Source organism: Corvus kubaryi, unplaced genomic scaffold (assembly GCF_017639235.1).
Source record: "Corvus kubaryi isolate FWS band 111438036 unplaced genomic scaffold, C.kubaryi_AGA036_p1.0 37312, whole genome shotgun sequence".
In the NCBI taxonomy this organism is placed as follows: Eukaryota; Metazoa; Chordata; class Aves; order Passeriformes; family Corvidae; genus Corvus; species Corvus kubaryi.
The window spans coordinates 2,857,791-2,880,195 of record NW_024581098.1 but is presented as its reverse complement, the minus strand read 5'-3'; the positions used below and the strand labels follow the sequence as shown (position 1 = coordinate 2,880,195).

General features: G+C 40.0%; 1 long non-coding RNA gene across 2 annotated transcripts; it reads right to left on the bottom strand.

Moving 5' to 3' along the window:
* Positions 1–841: 841 nt before the first annotated feature.
* LOC121665130 lies at positions 842–7,838 on the bottom strand. Of its 2 annotated transcripts, none has more exons than XR_006016240.1 (3): positions 7,751–7,838; positions 7,316–7,398; positions 842–2,669 (listed from the first exon to the last, which is right to left on the bottom strand). It is a non-coding gene; the product is annotated as an uncharacterized LOC121665130 (long non-coding RNA). The 2 variants fall into 2 exon arrangements; XR_006016241.1 differs by having other exon boundaries at positions 7,316–7,395.
* Between the last annotated feature and the right edge of the window lie 14,567 nt (positions 7,839–22,405).

Below are 22,405 nucleotides of genomic sequence, written 5' to 3'. Positions count from 1 at the left end.
GTTTCATTTGTGAAAGGTCACCATTCTCTGAATTATATTCAAGAGCTGTTTCAGCCTGTGTCTTATGTCTAATCTTGTCCCTTGTCCCAGGGTCACGCTGTTCCGCAGAGTGGTAGTCTTTTTGGTGAAAACAGTACTTATAAATCATTTCCAGAAAAGTGTGTATCAATTTCTCCCATAACAGGTTATTTCCAAACATCAGTGCTTAAATGCAATAAGTGGTCACAGTAGCTATAGCTGGAAAACATTTCCCCTGAACAGCTTTATTAGAATTCGGCATCTTCCCAAAAATGAATTTTTTTTGCTAGGAATCTCAGAAAACCATTGCCAAAAATGTATTTTGTAATACTTTTAGAGCCAAACTGGGATTAAATAGTAGTCAGGGAATGGTGCATCAAAACAGGAAGCTGGGTACAAGTTGACAAGGAAAGGATTGCTCTGCTGATTTTAGACTGGGTCACACTGTGAACTTGTTTTCCCCACCACCCTCCCCACCATGTGGAGCTGCTGAAGGAAAGTGTATCAGAAACAGGAGCACAGCACTGCAGTGCTGCTGACTGCTAACTGGCCAGAGGCAAGCACACATTTCTTTCAAACACTGCCCTGGAGGGAGGGATGTGTCTACACCCAGCTGGTCCTATGCCTTCACCCATGTCCCTGCTGCAGCCACAGGCAGGACCGCGTAGTGAAGGGGCTTCTGAGGAGAAAAAAAATTGGTGAAAGAAAGGTGGAAATCTGTCCTGGAGCAAAATTTAAGAAAGGTAAGGCAATGTAGTTGAAAAGAGGAAATTTGACAGTGTGGAAAGACGCCAGGGTGAGGAAGGCGGCCAACAGCACATCATTCAATTCAAGGTTTAATTATTCTACAGTGCACCATGAGACATAACACTAATCATGGAGAGGGAAGGGCTGTCACCTTCCCAGCTTCTGTAGCTTCCTCAGTAAGCATGTGTTGTTTGTGACAGCAAACAATCAGCTGCTGCATATCAGCAGCAAAGCAAGCTCCATCAGCAGCAGTAAGTCAGCAGGGATGAAAGTCCCCCATGCGGGGGTCCATGGCTCACTTGCTGCACTGGGAATCAGGCCTATCTGCTAAGGCTCTAGGACTCTGTTAATTTTTTTTTACTGGAGGCTAAAGGTTTTCAGGATCTATTTGTTCCCAGGCTGAGGCAATACTAAGGGACATGGCTGGTCCCAGACTAGGCATCAGCTACTCTCTCTACCTAGAAATGGTTTGATTCTTCAATCTGTTCAATGGACAAATCCAGTTGCATAGATTTTTCTGTCACTCAGGGTTGTAATCTGCCTTAAAATTCAAATTTTCCCTCATAAAAGAACAATGAGTGGGACAGGTTGTTTACATTATAGTTTTCCTGTTCCTAGCAAATGAAGGTTCAGAAGTTATAGCGTGCAGGTGGAGCATTCTTTTTTTTTTAACCTACAAGCCAGTAATTAGCACCTTTGCTTCATGTTAGCATTCAGCATGTGGACCGTATTGCTTCATCAAATGTCTGAGGGCCCATCTGGTTTTCATCAGCTGAACAGCACTATTTGACAATGAGGGAAAAAAGAGCAAGTTTTGTTAGCAGCAATAATAATCAGTTTGCCTTGCCTGCATCTCTTTCCCCACCCAACCTCTTCAGCAGCCATCTTCTCTTCTTCCCCCTTCCCAAAGAAAATAATGTGAATGACTCCAGTAACTTGTGTATAAATTAGTAATGTTCTGGTGTCATAGGAGAATAATACATGTTGACAATGGGGACTACCTCAGCTTCTCCACCTGGATTTGTGACTATAGGTGAGAGACTTTTCTTAGGAAAATCAAGGGTACTGCTTGAAACAGTAGTTTGTAGTCCTCTTCAAGACTTCTGAAATGATCCTTTTCCCTGAGCATCTTCTTAATGCAGAAACTCTCTTTCTTAGGAGTTGGATTGTGTTTTTATCATTTTTTAAATGGAAAGAGACTCTGAACAGTTATGATACAGAAGCTATGCTGGCCTATGGAATCTTCTTGTAAGGGACTTTGGGGCTTTTAGCAATTAACTATGAATGCCATCCATATACTTCTAGCAACACTCATGCCAAAGATATCAGGTCTGTTTCCTCACAAGATTGACGCTCCTGAGCAGATGGATCTGGCCCATCCTATATTCCAGGTTTAAGAAAATGGTTCTCAGCTAGTTTAAACAGAAGGTTATGACCTTTTTCAACCCTACTCCCCTGCTCTCCATGCCTTCCTCATTTAGGCTGCTATGTCAAACACTGAGTGGGATTAATGATGGCAGATTACTGTGAGCATAAAGTTCAAGAGCTCAGCTGTTTATTTGTTTAAGAAAGTTGTTTTCTGAGTGTTTCTCTATATATCTAGCCACATGCTTAGACTGAAATACCCCAGCACAATCACTGGTTTGTACGAACATTGTTTTGACAGCAAAGAATGCTTGTAAACATCCAGGATGGGGAGGGGAAATATTCAGTGTCTTAGGACTCATTCCATTTTCATGTGGTTTGTTCTTCTGTCGGTGGTGTGGGAGGAAATTCCTGTCCAATATCTGAGGAGACACCGTGTGCGAAAGTACCTCGGCTCAGGTGTGTAGTGCCGGAACATAGCAGGAGGTTGGAGGCAGCTTCTGGCCATCATCTTCAGCAAATAAGCATGGAAGGCAGACCTAAATTCAAAACTTTCAGTTACAGGTCAAGAAGCAAAAACCAGAAGATGGTTGCATCCCTATATTGTCCAGGAACCCTGCCTAATGTCATCGTTGACAAGCCAAGCAGTGGATTTACATAGTTGGCTGCATTTATCTGTTGTCCTGTCATTTCTCAAAAATGCTCGGTTTAGTTTCTCAGGAGTGAAATATGCTGGAACTTTGCTTGGTCTTCTAACACCTAGCTGAAACAAAGCTGTTAATTAGCTGTGCACCCACAGTACCTATCTTTCACTTACAGGTGCAGCTAAGGTCAAGATTTGACTCATGAGCTGTAGATGCAAAGCTTTTGATATGTCTTGGGCAGCAGGAAAGCAAAATGATTCTTCCTTCAATCCAGCATTGTCCCTGGCTGGCCACTCAGATTTACTAAGTTTGATTTAACAACTTAGCTCTGCTTATACATTTTAGCTGTTAATCACAATTTATTAACAAAAGGAAGGAAAAAAACCCTGCCCAAATCACATTCAGGTGAATCTAACTGCTTTTCTAAACAGCCTTGCCCCTGACTATTTTGTTAAAAATTTGAAGCAAGGGTTCTGGGAAAGAGAATGGTCTTTAAATTATTGCTTCCTTTTTAAAGCTAGCCCCATGATACACACATCAATTTTTTATGAGAGAAGTTCCTTTGAAAATTATCTTCTTGTGTTTTCTTTCTTTCAAAATTTATTCTAACTGAGAATAAACTGATTTTTCATCATGACACTCATTTTTCCAGAGAATAGTATTGTTTTTCTTTTATTATTTTCTGGTTCAGTCCATTTAAGTCCTCCTCCTTCTCCACTTCCTTAGTGCTCTAAGCAGAATCAGAGGTTAGTTAAGGAAAGTTGTGTCTGAGTTGTGTCCAATTGAAAGCTTCTGACTCAAAAAAATCCCCAAAAAACAACCCAGAAAAAGGCAAACTACCCTCAAAACCCACCCTTGATTTCTTGTCCTTAATGGTTTAATTACCAGATTAGTTCTTTACAATTACAGCACTTGTTTCCTGTTTTCAAAGGCAAAAATCAGCCACTTAAGCATGACTAAAAAAAAAAACCCCGTGTGCCTAAATTAGTTTGCCTAGTTAGAGCAATAACAGCCGTATCAGACTGCAGGTGTCACAGTACCCACACACACACATAGAGCAAACTTAAAAACAGGAGGCAGCCTTACTGAACCCAAAGGAATCTTTTTTAGCAGAGTTCATGCTTCTTAGCTCATGAGGTCAGGCTATAGAAAAGCAGCTGACACTATGATATTGAAGGCTCCAGTGGTTTTCCTGCAGGAATAGATGGATGACCTGGTTGTTTTATATTGCTGACTTTGTCCATTACAACAACAAAGTAAAAACTGGTTTTCCTCATGTGGGTTTCTTCTTAATGAAATTTGTTCCTTGTCATCAAACTTATTTGTATGTTTTTTTGCTCCCTTGATCTCATTTTTCTTAATAGTCTCTTAACTTCCTGACTTTACATTTTCAGTTGTCAGGATACAGTTCATCCAAGGCTAAAGTGTTCTGACACAACTCATGCCAAAAATAAAGGGAAAATGAAAGAATGTTTTAGACTTTATCTCTGTGCCCTATCATTTCGGTGCAGGGGTTAATTCCTTCTTAAGTTCCTCAAATTCAGAAGAATCATGAATGATCAGACATATTTTCAGATAATGAAGCTCAGGCCTACTATCAATGCTGGGTTTCAGCATTAGTGACTGAGTTCTGAGGTGTTTTGTGGGAGGTTATACTTAGGTTAATCCCCAGAATTTAATGCAAATATTTTGAGAGAGGAATCATATGTATATTTAAGAACAATCTTAATACAATTCCACCTATAGATGGATTATATTTGGTCTTCCATAATGGTTTTTTTCCCCCACAGGTAACTTTGTCTTCACGTCCTTAAAATTATCAGGATTAGAAATATAGACATTCATCCAACCTCACATCATTTTCTTACTGCTATGACCAGATCAGTCATTCAAACAACTCATCGTATAATTTAGGGATAACTTGAGTCTACTGTTTCCCCATTCTTTCTGCAGCCATACCACATATGTCATATGTGTAGACAGAAGAGCTTACCAAAAACTAAATCCCTTTTTTGAGAAAACAAAAAGTACAAAAGAATAAAGTGCAACAGGAAAGAATATTTTGGAGGGCTTTTGTTATGTGATAGTAGCTTTTTAAAAAAAGTTGTGTCTTTTTTTTTACTGCCTGTTTATGACTGCAGAAGAACTGTAGAAGATGCTGACCAGTATACTTTTTTCCTGATAAGAGAGACTGCATCAGCATCAGAGAGACCACAGAAACTGTTTTCCAGAAAACCCCATGCAGGAGTAATTTACCTGACTTACACAATTTCTGTGTATAATGTGCTTTAGGTATTACTTTTCTACTTAAAAGTCTTTCTTGCCCGGGCCCCCCCCCCACTTCCTTTTTGCATGCCTTATGCATATCATAATTTGAAATAGTTTAATTTCTGAATTATCTAAGCATTCAAACAGATACAACGATGCAACTGAAATATTTTTTAGTAAGGGTAAAAAGGCAGCTGAAGTGGAAAACTTACCTAGCACTCCTGACTAGAATCAGGCTACGTATTCATACCTATACATGTTTGATTTCCTATTGTTTTAGAGTTGGTCTAGACCCATTTTAACAGCTAAACTCTCACAAGAAAGATGATTTCAGCAGAATTCTACTATTTCAGAATGGAGTGCTATTTCATTTTGCTTTAAGCTCAGTTGAGGCCACTGTCAGATTATTCCTCAGTTTGACTGTGATTTGCAAACCTGAAACCCTGATGCAAACCCAACCCAACAGCAGGTAAGGACATCCTGGTCTGTGTTCACTAAAAGCTCTGGTGACTTTGAATCCAGCTAAAGCCTTGTGGAGAAGAACGTGTATTGTTTTGGGTTAGCTACTTTTGAGCAGTTTCTCACATGCAGGCCACATCTGTCTAACTCATCAGCAGAAATGGGCATATCTGTGCCCAGGAAAAAACTGCTTTGAGATGTTCATGGAAAATCTAGGAAATCCCTGTCACTCCCTATTACTATTTGGCAATCACTTTCCCTGGGAACCTGCTTTTCCTGGAGCAGACAAGCTGTCAGCCCTGCAAGTGGTCTTTTTGTTTATGTATCTTTTCTGTTCCTCTGTTTACTTAAAGGGACAGAATTGTCAGCTCTTGTAAGGCTGGTCTGTATAACTGATGGCCTATCCACCTCAGGCTTGCATCTTTTTATTTTAACTTCTTCTTTTTTTTTTTTTAAAGAAGAGTCTTATCCAAACACGAGTGAAATGGGCAGATTTATGAAAGCGAAGAAGAGCAAAGTGGAAAAGGAAGTTTATGTTTTTTGTAGAGACTTGCTGCTGTGCAAATGCAGTGAAAGAATCTCTTGGCTGTTTGGGCGTTTGTATAACAGCTAGAGACGCAGAGCAATTAGATTTTCTAAGTATAAGCAAGAGAATCTGTTTTGTTTATACAGAAAAGTCCCCCAGAAGAGAGGCAGAAGCAAAGACATAAGTAATAAGCGCATATGTTTGGAAAGAGTATAATGTACTTATAAATATTATAGTGGCGTCGCTACGGTTAAGGGTCTGGCAAGATTTCTGTTGTAAACCCTTCTTGTCAGAGTTTCAGGACAGAGCTGTAAAAATTCCAGGCTGCAGCTTGGCATGTGAGGGCTGAAGGCAGGAGCACAGGTTTCTCTCCTGCCCCTCAATCAGTTGTTACAAACCTGATTGTCAATAGGGAAGTGACATTAGGCAGAGCATTCACCTTTCTCTCTGAGAAACAAAGGTTTTTATTCCTGTCTTGCTGGAAAAGCTGGGATACTAAAAATGCACTGGGTCATCAGACTGTACTGCAGGAAGAAATGCCAGTGTGTTGAGGAATGGTAGATAGAAACAAGCTATGCAAATGAGCGACACCTTTCATTTTTGGATGCAGTCTACATGTCTCTAGATGTTTGATTACCTAAAGAGAAGATTGTACAAATTTTTAGGAAGGTGACTTCATAAGAAAATGCTGTGAAGGAATTAAAAAACAATTAATGATTTAGAACTAAACATTTCCTGAGGCTCTTCTTCATTTATTGGCTGCATGCTGTTGATAGTTGAACTTAATGACAAAAAGAAGCACCAAGATCTGTACTTAAGCTGCAGTCTGTACGGCTGTGATGTTTTTGTGTATTAACTGGCAAATCTGGCACTGCTTACAAAGGCAAACTTAACTAAGAATAAAAAGGAATTCATCTGCAATAAATTTAGACTATCCAAATAACCAGTGAGAAAAATAATATTTCACATTTGGGCAGTGTATGTGCTCATTAAATTCAACAAAAATCTCATCAGAAAAAATCCATTCAGACAAACACCTTAGAATTCTGCACACAGTATCTGATCTTGGTCTTTACTGCACAGGAGCTGCAAATCTGCATCCAAAGGATCAAACTGAACTCTTAAAGGGATGGTGGATACATGTGCACTAAACATATTGATAGCTGTAATTACACAGGGATTTAGGGACCTAGTTTTGGGGTTAACATTTCATGTGAATGTCACTTGATCTGGTCTGCTTGGCTTATGTATATATTATGAACCATTATATTATTGTTGAAATTGTTACCTTTTGGTAGTGGCTAAAGAGGAATGAATTCTATTCAGGTATCAGGTTTTCAAAAGCAACGTCACAAGAGACATCTTGAACTACTAAGGCAGAAGAAAAGATCATCAAGACAATAAATCAGTAGGCTATGCAAAAAGTTTCAGTTGTGCCAAAAAAGATTGCAGGCTACAAAACGTGTTTTTACCATGACAGTTGCAAAGGACATTTAAGCAGAAAAATGGAATGCCTTTCACGAATCTTATTATAAATGGTTAGTCAGGCAAAAATCTGATTTGCTAAAGGCACTGTCCCTTTTCCTTCCTTGCCCACTGTATAAAGTCATTGCCTGTAGGCCAGCATTAGTACTGGGCAACCCCACCCAACTGAGTGATACAGGGTACAAGGCAGTGCTGGAATGGTCCCCTAGGATTCAATCTGGCTTCAAATAAATGTTACCTGGAGAAGTTCTGGTGCCTTCTGCGGTAGTCTGCCTCATTTGGAAGTAAGGAAGTCAAGATAAGTTGCTGTTGGCCTAAATATCCCATTGAAGTGATATTGGGAGTCTGACTTAAATACTGAAAATGTGGAGCCAAGACTGACTGTCCAATCGAAACGAAATCTGTATTGCAAAACACTGGGGCATGTGGAAATAAAGTGCAAAGTAGGACATAATAAAGCTGTTGATTTTAATACTGATCCTTATGGATTAGTTGCTTTGTTTCTGCCTGTTCAAGTAAAGTGGCTTGAGGGAAGAGTCTGATCTTTCCTTCTTCACAGTAATTCCACTCAGAGTTTACTCCTTCTTTACAGTATAACTGGAAAAGGGAAGCCTTTGATACTAAGGTGAAAAAATGTTCCATATATTGGCCTTTTAGATTAAAGTTTTAATCACTCTCTGTAATTGCCTACAGAGATAAAGGCTTTTTAATTCTGGAAGATAAAGGAAAGAATAGAGACCTAGTGATTGGAAGCTGAAGCTATGTTAATACAGACAGGAAATAAGGAACACATTTTTAGAAGTGAGGGTAATTATCTGTTGGAACAAATTACCATGGGGATTTAATGGATTCTCCATCCCTTGAAATATTTAAATCAAAACTGGACATCTTTCTAACAGTATGATCGAAGTCAACTTGGAGTTATGGGTTTGCAAGGATTTCTGGGTGAAATTCAGCGACTGGTGTTTTGCAGGAAGTCAGCCTAATGACTCGTAACTGTCTGTCTTCTGGCCTTCATAATTTTTATTGACAGAGGGAGAAGAGATATTAATGTTCTTAATTTCCTAGAAATAGTCAGAAGTGGGTACAAAAGATGAACTTTTGAGAAAGTAGCTGAATTTACTTTGAAATGCTTTTGTGTCGCTCTGTACATAACACCTTCATCCACATCACTGGAAAAATATCAGTGGCATTCAGCCAATATTCCAGGAGATAACAGAGAAAGATAAATAGATGGAATGGTATTTTAAATTTCCTTTTTTTTTCCCCCTAAATCAAAGAATCTCCTTGAAATTGCCTATCCTGGCTCTATGCTTTACTGACAATTATAATTCCAGTGGTAACTACTCATTCTTTTCACCTAGTTTGCTTTGGAGTGGACATTGACCATGTGTAATATTTAAGTTACAAATAGCTGTAGTCATATAGCTAAAACAGAAATTACACTCTCAAAAATACATGTGAAGGTGTGGAAATTCACTTTTCCCTCTGTGACTAAACTGCAGCCAGATCTTGTCTAACATTATCCTCGTGGCTCTGCGGGAGCACTTTGTGTGTGTGTGTGTGTGTGCATTTGTGTGAGTGCATGGAGGCATACATATGACTGATGTGTAATTTCAGTAAAATTAAGAGAGAGAGAAACCATGGAAAATCTGATCCAGTACTACCAAATTCCTGGACAGGTAGTCCATGCATCAATCTCTCCTCACATCACATTCTCAGGACAGTTCAACGTGCCTGAGGCCTCAGAGGAATTTTTCTCCTATGCCTCCAGTGTTTTTATAAGACTGCCTTGGCAGGAAATACATATGCTCTTAATAATGATTAAAAAGAATAAATTCACCTTTCAAAATCAAAATGAAAATGGGATAGCAGGTGTAATTGAGGCAAATGATTATGGTGCTTATCTGTCTTTACAGAAAAAGCTCAAGGGAATATACTATCTCCACAAGGATATAATATTTTAGTAGACCTTAAGTATATGGTTTGCCAAGAATTCAAGGCTGAGTATAAAACATGCCATTCAAAGAGTGAATATGGGCATTCACCTGGGTGAAGAACAACTTTTTAAAGAAAGAAAAACTACAAGCAGAGTTTGAAATAAACCAGGTATAAACTGCCCATACAAAATCCAGCAAGGAAACTGAGAGGAACATTCAGCATGGGATCTCTGCACTGCAGATACAGGAAGAAAATGGATTTTATAATCAGATGGTTAGCCTAAGGTTCACCTGATTACTGCATTTTTGCATGGTTAAATAAAGAATAGAAGGAGGACACACTTTGCATATGAGTCTAAGTCTGTTTAGGCAGCACACAGGTAGCTCCTAGTGCAGTTCTTGGAGTAAGGAACTGTATCTCATTTAAAAAAATGCATATTTCTATGATGTTATGAGAAATCTTGGCTTCTAGCATGCTCCAAATTCATTTTGAGGTCAGCCTCTCACCTTGCATCACCTTGTCTATTTCAGCTTGTGGTGTACATTAGAACAGTTATGAGGAAAATAAGGCAGCAACAGGCAAGTTTAGGCTCAAAGCACCACATTTGACCAGCTCTTCACTCCAAGAGGATGGAAGGAGAACATAATGTTGTTTACAGATTTCACAACTCCGATTCATGGAATATTTGTTGGAATTATTTACTTTATTTTCCTATCACCATAGCAGCTGATTCCTTCATGTATTAAAAAAAAAAAAAAAAGAAACACATTGGGGCCACTTTTCATGAGCTCTTGAATGTTACTTTCTGGTGTGTAATTGTTTCTCCTTCATTGACTACTAATCAAGCTGCAGTATGCCTAGCCTTGCAAATCCAGCAAACTTGGAAAATTCCTTTAATTTTTAAAGTTTGTTTGTTTGCCAGGTGGTTTTTTCCTCCAAGCTTGTCCAACTTTGAAAATTACAACTTAAGTAAAACCAAAAACATAAATGTCATGGATCGCTGAGGGATTACCTTACCATATTAATATTCAAAATGCCAGCTGCCCTAGTTCAGCACACGAGAGCCCTGATTCAGCAGGGTCCTGAAATCGGGCCCAAAAATTTGGTGGAGAGAGAAAGCTCTTTCTTTTGAAGCTGGTCACTAGTTTTAAATAGAGATTTTTTTTTTTTCTCCCATGTACACAGCATGCTTAAAACAGTTTCTGATAAGTGTATGAATTTGGTAATCTTCCTCCAAAATGTTACTATTTTAAAAATAAATATGGAGGAATAAAGCCTCCATAATTGTCAGCTCACTGAACGAAAATGCTTCCAAAATGTTCTAACTTTTTTTTCTTCTTTTCTAGCTTCTACTGATCAAACTCTGCCTTTGGGTATGTATACACTATAAACTACTGAGGCATAAAATGAATATGAAGGGGAGACATGAGGTTATAAAATGGGACCCCCTACCACAGAATCACAGAATGGTTTGGGTTGGAAGTGACCTTAAAAATCATCCAGTTCCAACCCTCTTACCATGGATAGGGACACCTTCCATTTGATCAGATTGCTCAGAGCCGCATCCAGCCTGGCCTTGAGCACTCCCATGGATGGGGCATCCACAGTCTCTCTGGGCAATCTGTTCCAGTGTCTCATCACCCTCATAGTCAAGAATTCCTTTCTTATAGTCAATCTAAACCTACCCTCTTTCAGTCTGAAGCCATTTCCCCTTGTCCTATTACTACATGGTCTTGTAAAAAGTCCCTCTCCGTCTTTCTTGTAGTCCCACTTCAGGTACGGGGAGGCTGCTGTAAGGTCTGCCAGAGCCTTCTCTTCTCCAGGCTGAACAACCCCAAATCTCACCCTTTGTAGAAGAATTACTCCAGCTTTGTGATCAACTTAGTGCCTTTCTTCTGGACTCCAGCAGGTCCACGATCTTATGCTGGGGGCCCAAGAGCTGGATGTAGTATTCCATGAGAGCAGTGTAGAGGGACAGAATCCCCTCCCTCAATCTGCTGAACATGCTTTTTTGATGCAGCCCAGGGGATGATTGGCTTTCTAGGCTTCAAGTGCACATTGATGGGTCATGTTGAGCCTCTCACAACCAACAGCCCAAGTCCTTCTCCTCAGGGCTGCTCTCAGTTCGTTTTCTCCTCAGACTGCATTTGTGTTTGGGATTGCCCCAATCCATGTGCAAGAATTACTATTATATAAAATCTTTTTTTAGGTCAGGCAGTATTTTGCAACATATGCATTTGCCAAACCACACTCTGGTGATAGACCCTTGGTGAGTGATGTTTTCTTAGCCAAGAGTTAAAGCATGCCGAAGGTGAAAACAAATTTTGCTGGAGCCAGCACAAGGTCTGCAACAAGCCAAGCAAACCAGTCATGCAGGCAATTTCCTATTCGCTCACTGGTGAGGAAAATGGACTTCAGCTCAGAAGCCCTATGTCACTTAAGAGTCTAAAACTGTAGAGTAATCCTGTCAACACAGTGAAGTGCAAAAGGGACAGTCAGCTGCAGGGGCAGGTGCTGGAGGGCTGCAGAATTTTCCTCTCCTAAAGCCTTCACTTGCTTTTCACAGTGATTGCTTATGATTTTGTTAGACTCACTTAACCAGAGGGATGGGTCATGTGCAATTCCTTGCAGAAGGAGCAGCAGGACTCAGAGTGAGAGCTGGCTTTAGGTGGAGAGCTTTCCTGTTTTCAGGAAATGAAGATTTAGCACCCTGGAACCGCAGGCAGAAGGAATGATCTGTTTTGCCAAGAGCGATGTGAGCTGGGACACTTGCCTATCTGGCTGTGGGAGCTGGGGAGCAGGCGGACTGCGGGGATGGAGCTGTGCTGGCAGCCGAACCCTTGCCCCGTGGCTTCTTGTGCTCGGTACCTTGGTGCTCCCATGACACAAAAGTGTTTCCAGATGAGTGGATCATGTCCAAGTGTTTGCCTCTTGGCTATTAGCACTGCAAGAACAAACAATTTTTCTCATGGCTAACTAACTTCCTTCAATTCCTTTCCCCCCTGAAATTTGCTTCTTGTTTGTCGTGCCATGACAACATCGCTGTGCTATCCAGAGTGAATGTGTTAATGCAGGAAGGGACAAATCTGAGAGGCTCGACTGGCAATTTTTAAACTCCAGATGGCCATTCTCCAACTACCTGTCGGCTTGAATAGGAAATAAGTCTCCTGACAGGCTCACTTCCTTCCGTTTGCATTGTTTTCAGCAAAAATAGATTTTTAATAACTCCCATAATAACGTTCCTGCAAGATGCGGCCTGCAAACCTTAGTCTGAAACAGGATAAACAGAGTGAAATGTCTGTTGACTTTTCACCTATCAGTGGCCTGTAGCCAATGGGCTGTGGCTGATTATTAACAAAAAAATAGGAAATGACCTTAGATTAAATATTGCTAGGAAGTACCCAATATCCAAAATCTGGCAGTGGAACCTCAGCTGTTGCAAGCTAGCTGAGGATCTTCTCAGAGTATTTAGGGATGCTGGTGAAATTAATAAAATAAATTTTGTCACTGATCTCTCCTAATTCATCAAATTTGCTTTATATGGTGTTCCTTCTCAGACATTCCTTACCTATTTGCTGTGCATTAATGTGTCACAGCTGAGAATGTGTGGAGCAGTAGTTGGTTTTGTTTAGCTTGCTTTTAACTGGCTGTATAATTTTTTCAATGACTGCTCCATTTTTTAGTCCTTATACTTTCTCCTAGTATGCATATACAGTCTTACCCCATGCCAAACTAGCAGCATTTCTGATGACTCCCATATACATGGAAGTGGTAGTGGAATTCAAAAACTGCACTTCAAATGGCTCTTCAAAGTTCTTCCAATTTTTGTACCGTCTCCCATACTTCCATCCTTTGACCCAAGCCTTTGATTAGAGCTAGTAGGTGAAGCCACCCATCCTAGGGCATCTGGGAGTTGAGATTTATCCGTCCTATCCTATCCTATCCTATCCTATCCTATCCTATCCTATCCTTCAGTAATTATTTTGCACCGTGACCAGTAAAGCATGTTTTAAGTGACAATAATGTGACTATTTTGCTAAACTTTTTGGTTGCAATAGAAATGATTTTTAAACAAATATTTCATATAGAGACAAATTGAGTCTAATCTGATTCAATACAGAAAAGGGAAAATTCTGATTTCAAACCACAGTCTCAGTATTCCTATACTTTGAATTTTGGTAGACTTGAATTGCTAATTTAAACAGAAACACAACAAAAATGTGGTATTCCCCCCCTTCTCCACAAGACTTGTCTACATACATGGATCAAATCCAGCACCTTTAGCATTTTTGTCCTTTATGCTTTATATATATGTGCACGTGTATATATGTATATATTTGTAAAAGTTTCCAAAAGTTTCAAAAGTTCCCTGCACCAGAGTATAGTTTTCCATAAGATCAGATCAGATTCAGTAGCAGAACATGGTAGAAATTGTTCTTTCATGTCCCAGTAGCCTTCCTATGAGTTAATTACACTTTTCCACAGCTAGCTGTTTCTAAAGTCTGTGAGGCATTCCTTATGTTCTCACTAGGTCACACTGTAGCTGGCCATTTTATTTTGGTCTATATATAGCAAGTAAATAGCCCAGATATGCCAAGACTTATTTTGAAAACTTTAGTCGGGCTAAAATGAAGGATATGAGATTTAGAAGTGAATTTATGAAGATCGGAACAGCAGAAGGAGCAGCTGGGAAGAGATTCAGGGACAGAAGTATTATCTCTTAACAGCCTCTGCTTGTTCAGAGTGCTGCTTACTTCAGAAAAAAATCCATGTGCAATCTATCCCTTGAACGAAGAAGATTGAAAGAAGGGTGCAATGGTAGTCTGGGAGCCTTGTATCAAGTACTACCTGTGGAGCACATTGCTGGGGATAATTTCCAGGAAAGCATTCATTTCATTTACAAAATCACCAGCACAGCTACATGTTCTGCAAGCACCCCTCATGAAACCCACCCTGGGATTATATATGGTGTGCAGTGTTATTGTATACACACAGCTGCTGTATAGAGGAAAAATGGTGGCATAGGAGGATGGAGGGCAGAGGGGAAAATCCTGGGATGGATACTGGCAGAGAAGTAGGCAGCAGGGAAAGATAAGAGAAAAAGCAGCTGTGCATAGCAGGACTGTAGAAGTAGTGTAGGAAACTGTACTGACTCAGGCTGTGTCATTAGAAGAAAGACTCAAGACACAAAAAGGTAACAGAGTTAATTCTTAATAAAACCAGTGAGGTATGAGCAAGAGGGGGAACAAAGGGTAAAGCCCCAGGAGCACAGGAGAGGAAGTCCCATTTAGAGGCAGAGAAACAAAGTTAGACAAGGCAGGAAAAGAGCAATGAGTTTGTTTAGGGGCAGGTATGGCATTACTCGATGGGAAAGCCAGGATGTGTGAGGTCAGGTCATTACTCCCCATTCTATATCCTCTCCTCCACAGTGCCTGCATTCCTCTATGTGTTTGTGCCCTTGTATTAGGTAATAGAATTGGACATACGACTTGGTACAGCCCAGTTGCATTGTCATAGGAAGACAGGAAGCCTACGAAGAACCATCTGTCCCTTCCACATTCCTCTTTTGCAGGTCCACTCCCCTTATGCCCTTCTCTCCAACTGAAAAGTCCCTCTGAAATTTTCAGACTTATCTCTGAAGAAATAAAAATCCAAAATCAAATCAACTCAATCAATAAATATGATAACAGTAGGAAGAATATGACAGGAAGAAGTTAATTAGAGAAATTTTAGCTGGTATTTCATGTCATAATTGGTAGCTCCAAAGTGCTTTTTGCTCAGTGAGGAGGACTCAATTACATGCAGTGCAAACTGTTTATAAAACTTGGTAGTGACTACTGCAATTTCCTTTTGCAGTTTTGCTGATTCTAAGGCAGGTTTTATATGGTGCAGGATGAGTTTGAAAAAAAGCATTTGGAGTAGGTTTTATTGTATAAAGACATCCCAGCTGCGTACAAAGAGAGCCCTCACTGCTAAGATAGCACACAGTTGCTACCACATATACCACAGCTCCAGGCCTGGCCTTTCCTCTCTATGTGAGCTCTGGAGCTCAGTGCTCTTTTCTCATATCTGCCATATATACATGTAAACGTTGAATCTGGCTTTACACTAACCTAACTCCATCAATTTGCATCAAGTGGCTTCTGATACCTTTCAAAGACACAGCTAGACCCAAGCATTGTTGTCTCTCTTAAGCGTAGAGAATGTAAATCTTCAATAGATGGCCCTGGAGCATTTGTAAAAGCATGAGTTCTTGTTTTGTGATCCTTTAAAAACATGTAAGTGCTTGGTGCTGCAAAATGTCATAATAATGTTTTAAATTTTCTTTGAATGGTAGAATTGATAGTAATGGTTTCTGTGAGTTTGTCATGTAATACAAACAATGGTTGTTCATCTACCAAAAAACCAAATCACTTCCACGAAAATTTTTATTGGGTTTTAATTTTGAACATTTTATTTCAGCTGGCGTCAGGCCTTCTTTTGCCGTCCCCATTTGCACAAGTTTTTGGCATTTTTTCTGATGAGGGGAAAGACAGTGTTTCCAATAATTCAAAACTGGTGAATGCTAGTCCAGAATTTGATCATTTCTACACTTTTAAATCCCCACAAAAACCTGGAAGTTTGCAGAGCTTATAAATTCTCATGTGGAGAGCAGGCAAATTTACATTTTTGCTAGTCAAAAATAAAATGTCAGTGTCTCAGTGGCACTTTGGTCTGGATTTCACTGAGTATAGAAACCAAGAAAAAAGATTTGTACCAAAGTTATTATATAACATTCACAACATTAGGTATAGTAAAGAAATGTAACCAGACAGCCAAACCCCTCAATTAAAAGCAACATAATGTGGCTGCCAAAACACTCCACCCTTTCGAGCTCAGATAAGTAAATCTTTTGGGCTATAGGCACAATTGGAAAAGCCTAATTAAGGAAATGAGGTAAGATTTCTTAATGTTATACTGATGACATAAAAACTCACTCCGTACCATCCCCTCCATATGAAACACTGGCTCCTCCTGCTACTTCGTTCAGTTAACTTTTAGCCATGTCCTATCTCTGTCAAGTCATTCAAGGGGTAAATTGACTGCACAATGTATATGTGTGGCTATGGTGCATGCACTGAGTGTCCATATGTGTTCATAGGTATACATCCACTCAGGGACAGGCTGAAGCAACGTGATCTTTTGGGCTGGAAGGGCAATGGAGGGCCATGCAGCTGTGACCCCAGGTTAGATGAAGTGGTCAGTGCTAAGGGGGAAGCCAGAGCTGCTGATAAATGCTCACATGCTTAAGTTCATGCACACCCTTCTTTTCTGTGACATTTTTCTCTTGGTTGGAACTCAGTGTTAAGAAGAGTAAATAACTGGGCAAATGTAACTGTAGCAGAAGAGATTTTTGTGCTCTGAGTAAAGTTAAAACACTGTTGGAAAATGAAAATCTACTGTAGACTACCACCTTGAATCTTGCATTCATAGTTTTTATGGACATGGAGAAAGAGAGAATAAATAAGCCCTTGTCTTTTTGCTCTCCATGTGGTGATTCCCATAGGTTTTCACATACTAATTCCTAAAGTCTACAACATAAATACAATTGCAGCATCTCTGTCTTTGGAGTTTAGTGAAGGTGGTTAAGACGCTTGTCTTTGCATTGTGATTATTACTTTTGGTGTTGTCTTTGTCTTTTGTTACTAAGTCTTATTTGTATTTCATTTCCTAGATAAAAAAGACTACCATATAATTAAGGTCATTTGATGTTAATCAAGAATTCAAAAAAGGTGAGTGATGAGGAGTGTGTGATTAATGTACAAACGAAAACACAGTCTTATTCTTTCACTCTCTTATCAGTTTTTCATTCCTCTGATGTACTTAACCGGCTCCAGTTGAAGCCACTGGTAGTTTTATGTGGCCTGTGAATTTTTCAAGGAGCAGCTTCAAATTCCCTTGAGTTAGAGAGAGAGGAAAGAACAGAACTGCACTGCAATAAAAGTGCTTTCATGAGAATATTAACCATAAAGACTGTATAATACCTCATGTTCTCAACTGTGGTATTTTATGCAGGTGTAAGATCTCAGAGCCTTGAGACGGGGAGCAGATTTTCTTAAGTGGATAGCAGCAGATAAACCCAAAGCAGGATACGACTAATTGTGATTGTACAAAGCATAAACAGCTGAAGTACTTAGACTTTGTGGAAGTTAGCAAATGAGTCAGAGAGAGAACTAGCAAAAAAATGATAGCATCTGTCACTTGATGCAGTACAATATCATCCCTTCATAACTCCCTCCAAAGAATGAGTGGGAAAAAAATGACCTCATAAGGTCTATATCATCCTTCTGAGGGATTTTCAGGCATCTTGGGTAAAGTGCCAAGTACACTGGAAGTGGGGGAGTGTTAGTTGTCTCCAAAGCACTGAAAGGAAATGGAGAAAAGGGATGAAATGGCCCAAACAAGCAGACAAAACTACAATTTTGTGGCAGGTTGCTCTAGGTCTCACTGACCTTGGCCGTAATGCAGGGGTCATTTTTTATACGATTGAACTGTCCTTGGATAATTTCTCCAGCATCTACAAAAAAGCTTTTCTTCCACATCAAACATGCTTGGCATGTTCTCCTTTCCAAAAATGACAAATAAACAGGATTTTTTTTCTTTTTCAATATGCTGGGAACATCCAACTTTTATCTATCATTCTTTTACTTAGACCTCTTTAAAAAAAAATTATCTAGGGACTAGCACATAAAGTATTTGCTTCTATTTTCTCACTTGTGGAAAAAAGACAGTTGTGGAGCAACAGATTGTATTTGAACATTTTGTAAGAGAAATTTAGCTTAATAAGTGAGAGGGTATGACATTTGAAACTGGACTGAAGTAAGAGCACTGCACTTTTGGTACAAATACTGGATTGGGCTTTTCAAAAATATAAAACGTGTAAAAAACGCTTAAGAAGATAGTCACCCCTTCCCACTCAAACTCCTAGCTTTGTCAGAGTAGAGACATACCTTTATAGGTATTCTGACTTGCCTCCTGGAAGCCTTTCTCTCCTTTGATCACACAGGAAGCTAATTTTCTAAATTAAACACCTACATTAGTAGCTGAAAATGGCAATACCTACTGATTTTCAAAGGGGAAAGTGGCGGCCTACTTTGCTTTACTCCTTTGGAAATTTCCCTTTGAATAGACCTGTACATTCAGTGATGTGCAGAATGGGAGAGTCATGTGATCCCTCCAGCTCCACCTGACGTGTTGCCTTATTTTGGGGATTTTGTAGATAGTGGCTACTGGCCGTTACATTCTAAGCTGTATGCAGGGCTAAAAGACCACCTCCATGATAATTTTCATCTCCAGATGTAAAGTACTAAGCAACCATACAAGGACTGATCCTGAGATTGTGCTGAGAGGCAACACCACACCATATAAAAAATGGTTGAGGTTCTTACACTTCATGCCATGGGATATGCTGAAGTACTCAATAAATTTGTTGTCTCATCCTTCAAAGGAAGTGCCCTCACCCAGACCTCTGTGCATACTGGTATAAATTGGAGTGGGAGGGGCAGTCAACAGCAGGGGAGCAAAATTTAGGGAGAAGCTGGTGGGATGCACAAAAATGTGTTAAGGGTACAGACAGGATAGCAAGATTGCTGCTTGTCCTCAGTGAGAACTCATGGTGACTGAGGAAGGTTCCTGATAGCTGGGAAAAGACTAACAGTGAATTCAGCTTTACAAGAGCAAGAGGACGATCTGGGGAACTACTAGTCAGTTCTGCTTCAGTGTCTGGATAAACCATGGAGCACAACCTCCCAGACTCCTATTCCAGATACACGAGAAACAAGAAAATAAAGAGAAACAGTAGACATGGAAATAGTAAGGATACTATGCCCCACCAATGTGATTGGATTTTATGATGAAATCACTATTGATGGAAGTAAAGGGAATGGAATGTATGTGAAAAGGCTTTTGAGTCCACCTTCACAGCATTTAAAATTGTAGTTTCAGTCAATATGGAATGGATGGATTATTAGAGGAGTTGAAAATTAGCAGGATTGGCAGGCTCCAAGAATGGTAATTGATGTCCTGAGGACAGCTTGGTGGCCAGCAACTATTACAGTACCCAAAGGGCTGATACTAGGACTACTCATTTGATATCTCCATCAGTGACCTGGATGATTTGACTAAATGCACCCTCTGGAGATCTGTGGAGGGTGGTGCATTGGGGAAGTTGTTGACACACCATGTGGCAGAGCCTCAAGGGCCAAGAGAAACTTTAGATCTGGGCAATGCAAGCTGCATGAAGTGTAAGGTTGTGCATCTGGAGTGTGGTAACCCTCTGCATCAGTGCAGATGGGAGTTGAGAGGCTGGGAAAAAGCCAAACTGCCTTCAAGCCAGCAGCATGCTTGCAGTGGGGGAAACCACATGCCACTAGGATGATCTTGGACAACAGATTGATGAAACTATCTCTTCTTGGCATTGGTGAGGCTTCCCCTGAAATACTGTGCTGGATTTGGTTTCTCCAGTTAGAGAGAGATACTGAGACATAGAGTAAGGTCCAGTGGCAGGCCACAAACATACATAAGGTGGTGTAGCACATGGCCTGATAAGGAAGACATAGGCTTGTTTCATTTACAGAGAGGAAAAAAGAGCTTATCAAGTGTAGCTTACAATTGCTGAAAAGAAAATGGTAGAGGTATCAAAAGACCCAAACTCTTTTCAGACAGCTGCTTACTGGTTACTAGACAACTAGGCTAGCTACATGAGCAAATAGCCTTTCTAAGGGAGAGAATTGAAAGTTGTAACTGGGGAGGTTCAGACCAAAACTCTGAAAAGTTTATTCATCAGCAGGTAGTGTGCTCTGGAACATCGTATCCCAAGTGGTGGTAAAATTGCCACCTGTGGCAGTTTTCAAGACTCATGTAGCAAAGTGCCAGCTGACCTGACACAGTGTTGGCCGCTGTCTCTGGCTGGTGTAGACAACCTCCAGAGGTTTTCCCTCCAAGAAGCATTTCTGAGATGCTGTGACAATACTTCCCTCCAGCATACAAGGGAAAGGATAGTGGCTGTCATTTAATGATTCCCTTTTGCTATCTTACACAGTCAGTATTGCTCAAGAACATTTTAAACCTTCTCTGATTAAGGGCAAGGCAGGTTTTGTCACTGATGTGCAGGTAGCATAGTGGCAGACAAAACATCGCAAACACTTCTAATATAGAATTGAAAAAAAGCTGGATTGTGTTGGAGAATGACCTTTCTTTTCCTGGGAGGCACAGAATTGTTTGGGGGGGGCTTCTTACCATTATGCAAGAAAACAGGTCTATGTAGTGGACTTGGTATGGTGGGTAGATGGCTCACAGAAATAATCTTGCCTACTGTGCTTTCTACCTTACACACTGTAAAATATTATTTGCATTTTCACCTGTTCATGAAAACAGATCACATATCTTTGTGTTTGCTTATGCTGTAAACTGGTCTTGCATTGCCCTACTAGTATCTGGATCATGCTCAAAATCCTTCAAGATTTATTTTCTTCTTCCTCTCTTGCAGATGTTACTGAACAATTACACCTTCTCCCACCACTCCAAAACCTCCCAGTTCTGGAGCCAGTGTTTGAATATGTCACTCTTCTCTATGGTTCTTCAAATCACAGTAATTATTGGCACGGAAGAAAGATGGTTCAGATGTTTTCCTGGGACCTCCACAAATACATTGGTATAGTGCCCTAACAGATATCAGTCCATATTTGTTTTTACTAGAAGGTATCTTGTTTGTGATCTTTTTTGTCATATAAGATGGATTTTGGCCAAAGACATTAAACTGCGGAATGATCTGACACTATAATTTTAATATATTTAAGAACAAATGGTGTAAAAAGAGAGGCAATGATTTCTGGGGCCTAAATCAGATAAACTGCAGTCCTCTCCTCTCCTCTCCTCTCCTCTCCTCTCCTCTCCTCTCCTCTCCTCTCCTCTCCTCTCCTCTCCTCCTTCCTGAAACGTATTTTTACTGAAATCCTTAGCAGGAGAATATCGCTTGTACCCCTCAATATTTTGCTGCTTTGATTTTTTCCTTTTAATTACCAAAAGAGATTAAAGTATAAACTGGATTAACTACTCCTCAAATGCCATTTTGTTAAGTGAAACTATATTTATGGGGATGAGATGGCTCAGTGGATTGATGATGAGATACCATTCTAGGTTACTTGTTCAAAGTGACGTTAGTCTGGTAGTGACTGAAAATACATTGCTGGCCATCTGGGAGCTTTCTAGCAATTAAGCCAATAATGAAGTAGTTCCTGGGGGATCTCCACACCCTAATATATGCACCAAAATAGACAGTAACTGAGTCTCCCTTTCTGTGATCAGAAAAGACAAAATTCTAGGAAGGGGTAGAGTGATATCTGACACAAGAGACAATAAAAGGAACATCTACAAATAATACTTGAAATTCTTTGTCAAGGCAATGTCTGGAAACTTGTTCTGTGGAGTTCATAATCCAGACTTATTGGTCTAACAGTTCCTTCAAATGCTGAGATGCTTCTCAAAAAGGTTAAGAAGAGAGAATGAAATGACTTTTGAATTGAAAAGAGAACAAGCTTTTTAAGTCACCTGATTGTCAAGAAAAACATTTGAAAAGCAAGGCTTTTAGGCTGAGTAATTTCCAGAGTAAGGTAGTGGACATGCCCTTACTTGAATCCTGTGAGACAGATGAACTCCTCCCATCACTGTTATCTAATTACAAGGATGAGTAAATAGGTATGGGCAACATTTTCAAACCTGGGTTCTGAGTTTGACACAATATCCAAAGGAAGATATGAAAAAGGCGGGGTGCTTTTCGCACAGGCTGTCATTAAGAGTAGTGAAAGCTCAAGGTCTCAGACATGATTCTCAGAGAACAATTGAGATTGAGAATAAAAATTAAATTGTCTACTAGTGTAGGCTAAAATCCCCCCAATTCTTTACTGCATTCCAC